General features: G+C 39.1%; 1 protein-coding gene across 2 annotated transcripts in view; it reads left to right on the top strand.

The window, feature by feature from the left end:
* RB1 (RB transcriptional corepressor 1) overlaps positions 1 to 12197 on the top strand; it is a 157430-nt gene that overhangs the window by 119510 nt on the left and 25723 nt on the right. The window lies entirely within an intron of this gene.

The raw sequence follows: 12197 nt of genomic DNA on the forward strand, positions 1-12197 counted from the left end.
TCAGGCATCTCGGAGTGGCTTAGCCATGTGGTTTTTGGCTCAGGTTTTCTCATGAGAGATCCTTAAATTGTCTTCCAGTGCTGCAGTCAATTTAAGGCTTTAACTGTTTTGGATGATCTGCTTCCAAATGGATTCACATGGTTGTTGGCAGGCCTCAGTTCTTCACTGACTAATAGCCAGAGGCTTGATTTCTTTGTTATTTGGGTCCTTTTATATATAGAGCTGCAGCCTCTGTGGCAGCTTCCTCCTCCCAGAGCAAGAGATCCTAGGGAGAGTGCCTAGTGTGGAAACTAGAAGTTTTTGTATAAGCTAGTCTCAGAAGTGACATGCCATCACTTCTGTGTGCTATTGGCACATACACTAACCCTAGTACAATTCAGGAGTGGTCTACACAAGGGTGTAAACACCCAGTGTCAGGGATTACCGGAGTGATCTTGGAGGCTGTATAGTTGTCATTCAGTGTCAATTAAACAGCAAATCATACCATGAGTTTTCCTGTTTGTGCTTTGCTATATTTAATTTAACCCATGATATGGCTCAGTAGTATGTTAATATTCTAAAAATATTTACTGAATGTTCATTATATGTTAGGCATTAGGATTTTATTTTCAAAAGTCTCTGAAAGTACTATCTGGACCCAGGCAGTCACTTGCTGAAAATCTTTCAGTGAGTTATGTCTTGCTATTTCCTTGCTTGGTAATCTATGTTTTAGCTTTAAAGAACTAATAATTTCTGTCTTATGGAATGTTATTATAAACATTTTACATTTATCATCTCATGTAATTGTCAAAATCGTCCTGTGAAGAAGTATTGTTTCCTTATTTTACAAATGAGCTATATGAAGTTGTTCTGGGGCCGTATTTGCCCTTGTCTTGCTTCTGAGCCTTCTTTTTCTTAGCTTTATGCTTAAAATAACTTCTCTTCTTATTTTAGAACTCAACTCAGGCATAACTTCTTCCAGAGAGTTTTTGCTGATGCACCTAAGCTGAATTAGATTCCCCCTCTGTTTTTTAAAAGATTTATTTATTTATTCAAAGGGGACAGTGACAGAGAGAAAAAGAGAGGGTAGAGACAGAGATCTTCCATTTGTTGGTTCACTTCCCAGATAGCCACAACAGCCAGGGCTGGTTCTGGCTTCAACAAGGAGCCTGGAGCTCCATTTGGATCTCTCAGGTAGGTGGCAGGGGCTTTCCCAGGTACATTAGCATTAGCAGGAAGCTGTATCACAAGCAGAGCAGCCTGGACACAAATGAGTACTCCATTATGGGATTCCTGCACTGCAGAAGGCAGCTTAGTTTACTATGCTACAATGCTGGCCCCCTTTCTTGATTTTCATAGTATTTTGTGCATTTTTTTTATTATGGTACTTACCACTCTGTGTTGCTATTTTTTTTATTAACTTATCTGTTTTCTTCATTAGACTATAAGCTGCAACTAAGAGTTAAAAATCAGAGTCAAATAGCTTGGGGCCAAATCCTGGATCTACCATTTATTAAGTGTCTAGACAGTTTACTCTTAGCCTACCTTTCTTCACTTATAGACTAGCACTGAAAACATAGCACCTTCTCCTAAGACTTTGTTGGGGGAATGAAGTAGTACAAATAATGTACTTGCTGGTATTCGTAGCATTTAATAAATGTTGCCTATAAACTTTAAGGGCAGAATTATTGATTCCTTACTATATGTCATGCACTGTACCAACCCCTTTGTGTAGGTTATTTTTATTTAATTTTCACAACAACCATGTGTAGTAGGTACTACTGTTAATGTAATGTAATAGAATCTCCCTTACCTGCCTAGATGAATGTGTGAGTGAATTTTAGTTGGAACTGAGGGGGGCAGAGTTAGTTGTAGAGGTTGACAACAACATGTAAACATGGTTAAAGCATGAAAACAGACAAAGGAAGAATGAAGGAAAAGAGAAAGGAACATGACTTACATCCTAGTATAGTAGCTAACAGCACAAGTTCTAGAAACAGACTTGTGTTTGAATCCCTGCTTCCCCACTTATTAGCCATGTAACATGGGACAACTCTCAACTTCTGTGCCTCTGGTTCTTTATCTACAAAATAGAGGTAATTCTGTTTTCTACTTTAGACATATTTATGAGGTTTAAGTGAGGTAATATATGTAAAATATTTAGCATATAGTAGATGCTTGAGAAACATTAATTTGTACTATTATTAAATTCAGAGAATCATAAAGATAGAATTTTGGTAACGAGGAAAATGAAAGAGGATTATTTAATAGTGGTAATGACTTTGAATCATTCATTAGTCTTGATCGTCAAGATTAGGTGTGAGGGCTGGCATTGTGGTGCAATGGGTTAAGCTACCACTTGTGATGCCAGCATCTCGTATCAGATAGCTCTTGTGCTTCTGATTCAGCTTCCTGCTAATGTGCCTGGAAAGGCATAGCATAGTGGCCCAAACTGCTTGGGCCCCTGTCCTTCCTGTGCCAGACCTGCATGGAGTTTCTGGCTCCTGACTTTAGCCTGGCCCAGCTAGGCTGTTGGAGAATGAATCAGTGGATCAAAAATATCTCTCAGGGTCAGCTCTTTGGCATGGTGGGCTAAGCCTTCACCTGTGGCACCAGCATCCCATATAGGTGCCGGTTCAAGTCCCGGCTGCTCCATTTCTGATCCAGCTCTCTGCTCTGGCCTGGGAAAGCAATAAAAGATGACCCAAGTGCTTGGGCCCCTACCCTATGTGGGAGACCTGGAAGAAGCTCCTGGTTCCGGGCTTCAGACCAGCCCAGTGCCGGTTGTTGCAGCCATTTGGGGATGAACCAGTGGAGGGAAGACTTACCTCTCTGTCTCTCTTTGTCTCTTTCTGTCTCTCTCTCTCTCTCTCTCCCCCTCTCTCTCCCTCTCTCCCTCTCTTTGTAACTCTGCCTCTCAAATGAATATATAAATCTTAAAAAAAAAAGAAAAACTCTCCCTCTTTTTCCCCACATCTCTTGCTCTGCCTTTCAAATAAATAAATCTTTAAAAAAAAAAAAAAAGATTAGGCATGGTAGAAAAATCATGGTTGTTACTCTTCTTTATTGTGCAGTACCCTAAACTGGCCAACACAACATTTTTTTGCCTGTGTTTTGTGGGTAAAGTAAAAAAATAATCTTCAGGAACTAAAATAATGAGATATTTCTAAAATTCTCCTTTCCACCCTATCATTATTTTAGCCCAAGTGCTGGGAAAAGAGTAGCAAAACTCTTCTGCCAGTGCTTGACTATGTTGTGATTTAGTGAATTTCTGAGCTTCACAATAGAGATTGTAATTTGTACATTGACAGACTTCAAATTTGCCTGAACTATTACTATTTTAAAAAACAGAATTTGGGACAGAGTTGAACCTAAGAAAACAAGAAGTGAGTTTGTTATGACAGTATTGTTATTTAAGAAGGGTACTCATCCCTTTCATGAGGGAGTTGCCTAAATTGTGCCAAGGGAACTTTATATTTACCTGTACATGTCTAATCTCTATTATACCCATATATGATTTTAGGCTCCAGGACAAGAATGTCCAACTGGTTTCTGAAACCAGATGAGATGTGGAAATAGTAACGTGTACATGTCAACAAAAATCACTTACTAGGAAGGAACCCAAGCCCAGCCAATAAGCCTACCCTTACTTTCTCAATCTAGTTCAGTTTCAGAATTGGAAACTTTCATTATGAACTTCTGGGATCTGAGAGTAGATCCACCCAGAATCAGAAGCAACAAGACAAGTGAAATTAGCTTAGGTTTCTAAGTTTGTTTTATATTCTTGAGAACAAAACTGTTCAGTTATTAACTTTGGTGCTATAAATAGATTAAACCTAATATAGTATTTGCTGTCACAGAATAATATATAAGGGTAAAGGGTATTAGTTTTGATTTGCATAGACAAAAATCTGGTGATTTTGAGTTTCTGTTATAGAAGCCCTCATTAAGATGCATGAATTATTTGAGGAAATGACCTTAATTGTGATCATTTAATCATAGGATATTTGTTTGTTTTTAACTTATTTACGAATATTGGTCGTCAGCATTATTAATAACGTAGCTCACTTCCTCAGTACAAGCATGTTTATTCTTGGCCGCCTCCTGCTTCTCCATTCAGTCATAACCCTCTCTTTCAATATTTGGCAATGCATTGCTGAGTTTCATCATATTCAGACATCCTAGCTTCCTTTCAAGAACTTTCATGTCCTGTTCCCCTTTCAATGTCTGATTCTCACATTAGTTTAGTTCCCTTTATAGAGTTAATTCTTCCTGTGGTGTGAATTTTTCCACACTTCAAAAACATTCACTGTTCTTTCATAGAATTTTTCTTAATTTATCATTACATACTTATTTCCTTGCTTATTTATTGTCTGTCTTTTTTCACCAAACTGCAGACACTGTATGGATAGAAACCAGATCTGTACCTAGTGCCTAGTACACAGTAGGTATTCAAGTAATGCTTGACATTCCATGGATAATGTTTCACAGATAAAAATAATTTTCAGTTTTACTCCAGTTTGGCTAAAGTATTCTATTGTACTCTATTGCAACTTAAAAATGTTTTTTTAAATAATAAGCATTCTGAAACCATATACATGTTTATACCTTCTTTATGGCCAGGGTGCACAATCTATGTTTGACTAATATTTGAAGCAAAAAAATGGGGAAGAAAAGTAGATAAAATATTTTATTTTAAAAGTATCTAAGGTTTATATAACTAGGAAATTTCCATTTTTTAAAGATTTATTTTATTTATTTGAAAGGCAGAGTTCTGGTTCACTCCTCAAGTGGCCATAACAGCCAGGGCTGGGCCAGATTGAAGCCAGGAGCCAGGAATCTTTTTCGGGTCTCCCACATGGGTGGAGGGCACCAAGACTTTGAACCATCTGCTGCTGCTTTTCCAGGCCACTAGCAGGGAGCTGGAGCAGAAGTTGAGCAGCTGGGACTTGAACCGGTACCCATATGGGATGCTGTCATTGCAGGCGGTGGTGATACCCTCTATACCACAACACCACTGGCCCCAAGAAATTTCCATTTTTAAGGAAAAATTAATCTCAGAGAACTTTGAGCACCTTCTCACTTCATATAGTTATTCGGCAAGTGTTTATTGAACCCCTACTGTGTGCCAGGCAGTTTTAAAAAACTGGGAATATAGCTGTAATCAAGGTAGACAAAGCCCATCCCTGCCTGCATCTTGCATCCCAGTGAGGGAAACAATAAATAAAAATGTAAATAAATGAGCACATAATATAATTTAAGAACTGATCTGTGCTATGAAGAAAATAGAGCAGAGTTGGGAGAAAATAAGTGAGAATTATGGCTGTTTTGTGCTAGTCTGAAGTATGAATCAAGTTTTAACTTGAAAAGTAGATAAAGCACCTAATTAGTAGCATATTTAAGTCCTATTAATTGCCTATGTTTCTCAGGTTTCAGGGTCTCCTAAAATGTCTGTTTGAGAGAAAAATGGCAGTAGGCAATTTCTGCTGAATATACAAGAAAAATTCGAAAAGCTCATGAAAAATTGAATTAAAGCATGTTTATTTTGGTATAAAAATTTTGAAATCCATGCATAGTTTTTCATAATATACTTTTCCGTGAACTTTTTGAAGATCCCACCTGTGTGGGTTTATGACATACTGTTTCAATTAGAGATATTCAGTTCATCATTGGCAAGAAAATGTAAAACACTGAGCGTAACAATGCATGCATGAGCTGGGATGAATTTGTTGGGTGCCAATCGTTAACTCAGATGAAGGCAGTTACTCAGATGGCACTTCAGAGTGTCTCTAATGAAAACAGGAAACAATGACTAACAATAAAAATTACATCATGGGAATTATAGAACTTCTGTTTTTCCAAATCATGTGTGTCACCTTCTCATCTGATGCCTCCACAAGAGACAACCCACAGCCACCACCACCTCCACTTACAGAATTATTTCTGTGGTAAGCTACTGTGACATGCAGTAGCCTATCTTCTGTTGGTCTACAGAATGGAAAAAGTTTTGAAAACCACCAAGCTTTTGCAGTGATACATGTAATAATGACTATGTAATCATCACATCTCTTTTTATAAAAAAAAAAAAAGTTGATCAGGTTACCTACTTGGTATCTACAGAGAGTAAATTTTTTTAAAGGAATGTTTTTCCCTCCTGAATGTTAAGAGTTGACAGTACATCTTTAATACATTCAGATATATGAGGGATCTTCAAAATGTTTATGAAAGGGCAGGTGTTTGGTACAGCAGTTAGGATGCTGCTTAAGCGACCCATATCCCATATCAGAGTGCTGAGTACAAGTCCTAGCTCCACCCCAGATTCCACCTTGCTGTTAATGTGTATGCAGGGTACCAACAGGTGATGGTTCAAGGATATGGGTCCCTTCTTCCTGAATAAGAGACTTGGATTGAGTTCCTAGCCCAATCACTTGGATCATTTGCTGCTTTTCCAGACCATTAGCAGGGAGCTGGATCAGATGGGAAGCTGCCAAAACTCACACCAGCACCTATATGGGATGCTGGCATCCCAGGCAGCAGCTTTTCCCATTACACCACAACACTGGCCCCTACATTTAACTTTTAATTCTGTTATTTCCACAAACTCATGAAGTACATTCATAAGTTCTAGAGGCCCAAATATCATCAAGCCAAATCACTGAAAGGAGGAAGAAAAATATAAATGGCAATGATGTAGGTATTGCATGCATTATGTCATTTGATCCCGCTGCTATTCTTATTTTTTAGGTAATGAAACTAATTTCAGAGAGCAAAACTTTTCATTACTTGTAAGCTTTGGAATCAGAATTTGAGTTTACATCCCTCTAAATCCAGAATCTGTGTGTTTACTGCTGTTGACTTTTATTTACTAGTTCTTTATTCTTTGTTTCTTGTTATGAGTTGAGAACAGGATGAATAAGAAAAAAATAGTGTTTGGGAATATATTGCTTAGATGTGAGTAAATTTCTATTCAAAAAGACTGTTGAGTAATTTGCTGGTTTTTTTTTTTTTAACGCTTATTATTTATTTTTACCTATTTGAAAGGCAGAGACAGAGAGAAAGATACCTCCTATCCACTGACTACTTCCCAAACACCTGCAATACCCAGGGCTTGGCCATGGCAAGACCAGAGCCTCCCACATAGATGTAAGGGGTCCACACACTTGAGACATCATTTAATGCCTTGCAGGATGAATTATTAGGGACTTGGATCAGAAGCAGAGTAGTGGAACTTGAACTGGCACTACAGAATGTAGGCACTCTAAGCAGTAGCTTAACCTGCTGTGCCACAGTGTTCTACCACCACCACCTCATGTTTTTATTTTTAAAGATTTACTTTAAGTTTTATTTATTTGAAAGAGAGTGTGACAAAGAGAGCAAGATCTTCCATCTGCTGGTTCACCCCCCAGATGATCTCAACAGCCAGGGTTGGGCCATGCCAAATCCAGGAGCCAGGAATTCTATCCTGGCCTCCCAGATGCATAGCAGGGGCCCAAATACTTAGGCCATCATGTTCTGCTTTCCCAGATACCTTAGCAACAATGCTGTATTGGAAACAGAGAAGCTAGGACTCAAACCAGCACTTTGATACAGGATGCCGGTATCATAAGCAATGGATTAACCCTCTGTGGCACAACAACGGTCCCAATTATTTCTTTTAAAATGTCTTCTCCCTATGTAGCTTCCGTGTCTCCCAAGTTGGTTTTGTTTTGTTGTGTGTGTGTGTATGTTTAGGGAGACACAGAGAGATCTTCCATTTGATGGTTCACTCTCCAAATAGTTGGATCTGGGCCAACCCAAAGCCAGGAGCCTAGACCTTCCCCCAGGTCTCCCATGTGGATATAGGGGTCCATGCACTTGGGCCATCATCTACTGTTTTCCCAGGCACATTAGCAAGGAGCTGGATTAAAAGTTGAGCAGCTGGGACTCTAACCCACACCCATATGGGATGCCAGCATCACAGGCGGCAGCTTTTACCTGCTGTACCACAACACTGGGCCCATTTTGTTTTTCTTTGATGCTTCCATATTAGAGACTTGCCTGAGATATTTGATCATCACTCATATTTGTATAAACCACTAAAATTAGAAGCTCTGAGCACGTGGATAGAGACTATGAACTTAATTGTATGCTGATTTGGTTGGATGATGCCTTAAGAAGCCCCCATTTTGTAGGTCTTTTCTCTTAGATGCATCATATTACTCAACTCTGACGCTTCTGATTTCATGCCTGAAGGATATGATCATGGCTGCAGACGGTCTAGGATCAGGAGACAGGAAACAGTTAGGATACACAGTATTCATTGTGTAAACTTTTTCTTAATCCTCTTGAGTTTTAGTGTAGTAACTCCTCTCATGTGTCTGTCTAGAGTCTCTCAGTCTAGAGAATGTTGTTTTTTCTCACTAAATAATAAACTCATTTTTCTCCATCAATTAAAATAAGAGAAAAGGATGAGGATATTTCGAAGCCTAACTTGTTCTTAAGAGGTCTTCCAGCCAATCCTTCATTAACTCTGCTTTGACCTTACTGCCCAAAGTATCTGGTATCACCACTTCCAGACCCTGTTGAAAGATTAAGTGTTCATTTGATTTGCCTATTGGCTTTCCTTTGCTGGGTTTTGATTCAGCGTTTTTCTTTTTTTCTTTTTCTTTTTTTTTTTTTTTTGACAGGCAGAGTGGACAGTAGAGGGAGAGAGAGAAAGGTCTTCCTTTTTGCCGTTGGTTCACCCTCCAATGGCCGCCGCAGTAGGCGCGCTGCGGCCGGCGCACAGTGCTGTTCTGATGGCAGGAGCCAGGTGCTTATCCTGGTCTCCCATGGGGTGCAGGGCCCAAGCACTTGGGCCATCCTCCACTGCACTCCCTGGCCACAGCAGAGGGCTGGCCTGGAAGAGGGGCAACTGGGACAGGATCGGTGCCCCGACCAGGACTAGAACCCGGTGTGCCGGCGCCGCAAGGCAGAGGATTAGCCTACTGAGCCACGGCGCCGGCCAGCGTTTTTCTTAACAGCTGTGTAGATTACCACTTATTCATTTGCTTTCCAGATTTCCAAATCAAGTATCTGAGGTCTGCTCTTCATTCTCTTTATTCTTAGATTTATGTCTTTTAAAATAATTCCATTTGGGGCTGACACTGTGGTGTAGTGGGTAAAGCTGCTGCCTGCAGTGCTGGCATCCCATATGGGTGCCTGTTCTAGTCCTGGATGCTCCACTGCCATTGCAGTTCCACGCTAAACACCTGGGAAAGCAGTAGAAGAAGGCCCAAGTCCTTGGGCCCCTGCAACCATGTGGGAGACCTGGAAGAAGCTGCTTGCTCCTGGCTTCATATCAGCTCAGCTCTGGCCATTGCAGCCATCTGCGGAGTGAACCAGCAGATGGAAGACCTCTCTCTCTCTTTCTCTCACTACCTCAGCCTCTCTGTAACTCTGACTTTCAAATAAATAAATAAATCTTTTTTAAAAAATCCCATTTACTGCCATTTTAGTGAGATTTTAGGAGCTAATGTATGCATTTAATTAATCGTCCTTAACTGGTATTTTTCAATGTTTATTTATTTTCATCTACTTGAAAGGCAGAAAGAGAAAGAGAGAGAGAAAGAAAAAAAAGAGAAATTGACTTTCTGTTTGCTGATTTACTCCCCAAGTGCCCAAGGGCTGGGCTAGACAAAAGCTAGAAGTCCAGAACTCCACCCTGATCTTCCATGTGAGTAGCAGGAACCCAAGCTCATGAGCCATCATCTGCTGTCTCCCAGTTACATTGACAGGAAGCTGGATTAGAAACAGAGTAGCTGGGTCTTAAGCTAGCACTTCAATATAGAATACAAACATTTTAAGCAGAGACAAGCTGCCATGCCACAGTGCCTGCCCCTAAATTTATTTTTATTTTTTGAAAGGGAGAAAGAAAAAATTTCCATTCACTGGTTCACTACCCAGGTGCCCACAATAGCTGGGGTTGGGCCAGGCTAAAGCAAGGATTCTGGAACTCAAACTAGGTCTCCTACATGGGTGGAGAGACTCAAACTACTTGAACCATCACCTGATGCTGCCCAGGTATGCATTGGCAGGAAGCTGGAGTGGACTGAGGATGGTATTTTAAAACTTCAGTATGGTGTGCAGGCATCCTGAGCAGCATCCCTCTCTCATTGTCCCCCACCCCCACCATCTTTCAAATAAAAATTTTAAATAAATAAATATTTTAAAAAAACACTAGTAGAATACACATGATCCCTCTTTTAATGGAGTCCACTATATGTACTTGCAGTCACCTCTAGAAAATTATAGGTTCTGAATCAATGTTTTGATTAATTTTTATTGCTAGCCTTTCTTTTTTATAAATATTATTTTTTTTACCTAGAAACCTTTTATTAAGGTATATAAACTTCATGCATTTCATATATAGAAATTTAGGAACATAATGATTCTTCCTACCTCACCCTCCCTCCCACCCTCACTCTCACTCTTCTTCCTTCACCTTCTCCCATTCATGTTCTTATTTCTTACAAAGATCTGTTTTCAGTTAACTTTATACACCTAAGATTAACCCTACACTAAGTAAGGAGTTCAACAAATAGTGTGGAAAAACTGTTCTTCAATGGTCGAGGCAAGAGCTGTTCAAAATCATCACATCTCAAAGTGTCTATTTTATTTTAGTAGATTACCTTTTAGTACTCTATTAATTACCACAGATTAGGGAGGACATATGGTATTTGTCTTTTTGGGACTTGGTTGTTTCACTAAATATGGTGGTTTCCAGTTGCATCCATTTTGTTACAACTGACAAGATTTCATTATTTTTACCACTGTGTAGTATTCCAGGCTTCATTGACATACATCTAGGTTGATTCCATATCTTAGCTATTGTGAATTGAGCTGTAATATACCTGGGAATACAAATAACTCTTTCATATGTTTATTTCATTTTCTTTGGGTAAATTCCCAGGAGTGGAATGGCTGGGTCATATGGTTGATCTGCATTCAGCTTTCTGAAGTATCTGCATACTGTCTTCCATAGTGGCTGTGCCAGTTTACATTCCCACCAGTAGTGGATTAGGGTACCTTTCCCCCTACATCCTCCTCAGCATTTGTTTGTTGATTTTTGTATGAAAGCCATTCTCACTGGGGTGAGGGAAAACCTCATTGTGGTTTTGATTTGCATATTCCTGATGGCTAGTGATCCTGAGCATTTTTTTCATGTGTCTGTTGGCCATTTGAATTTTCTCTTTGGAAAAATGCTTGTTCAAGTCCTTTCCACATTTCTTAATGGGATTGTCTGTTTTGTTGTTGTTGAGTTTCTTGAGCTCTTTATAGATTCTGGATATAATCTTTTATTAGTTATAGTGTTTGCAAATATTTTCTCCCATTCTGTTGGTTACCTCTTCACTTTACTGAGTGTTTCTTTCACAGGGCAGAAGCTTCTCAATTTGATGTAATCCATTTGTCAAATTTGGCTTTCATTGCCTGTGCTTCTAGGGTCTTTTCCAAGAAGTCTTTGCCTATGCCAGTGTCTTCCAGGGTTTCTCCAATGTTCTCTAATCATTTGATGATATCGAGTCATAGATTTAGGTGTTTAATCCATTTTGAGTGGATCTTTGTGTATGGTATAAGGTAGGGGTCTAGTTTTATTCTTCTGCATATGGAGATCCAGTTTTCCCAATACCATTTGTTGAAGAGACTATCCTTGATCCAAGGATTGATTTTAACTCCTTTGTCAAAGATAAGTTTGTTGTAGATGTATGGATTGATTTCTGGAGTTTCTGTTCTGTTCCACTGCTCTATCCACCATCTGTTTTGTTTTGTTTTTTGCTGGTACCAGGCTGTTTTGATTATAACTGCCCTGTAGTATGTCTTGAAATCTGGTATTGTGATGCCTGCAGCTTTGTTTTTGTTGTATAAGATTATTTTAGCTATTCAGGGTCTCCTATGTTTCCACATGAATTTCAGCATCATTTTTTTCTAGATCTGAGAAGAATCTCCTTGGCATTTTGATTGGATTTGCATTGTTTCTGTATATTGCTTTCAGTAGTATGGACATTTTAATGATATTGTTCCTTCCAATCCATGAACATGGATGATCTTTCCATTTTTTGTGTGTGTGTGTCTTCTATTCTTTCTTTAATGTTTTGTAATTTTCATCATAGAGATATTTGACATTTTTGATTAAATTTATCTAAGGCATTTAATTTTTTTTTGTAGCTATTGTGAATGGAATTGATCTTAGAAGTTCTTAC

Source organism: Lepus europaeus, chromosome 6 (assembly GCF_033115175.1).
Source record: "Lepus europaeus isolate LE1 chromosome 6, mLepTim1.pri, whole genome shotgun sequence".
Lineage (NCBI taxonomy): Eukaryota > Metazoa > Chordata > Mammalia > Lagomorpha > Leporidae > Lepus > Lepus europaeus.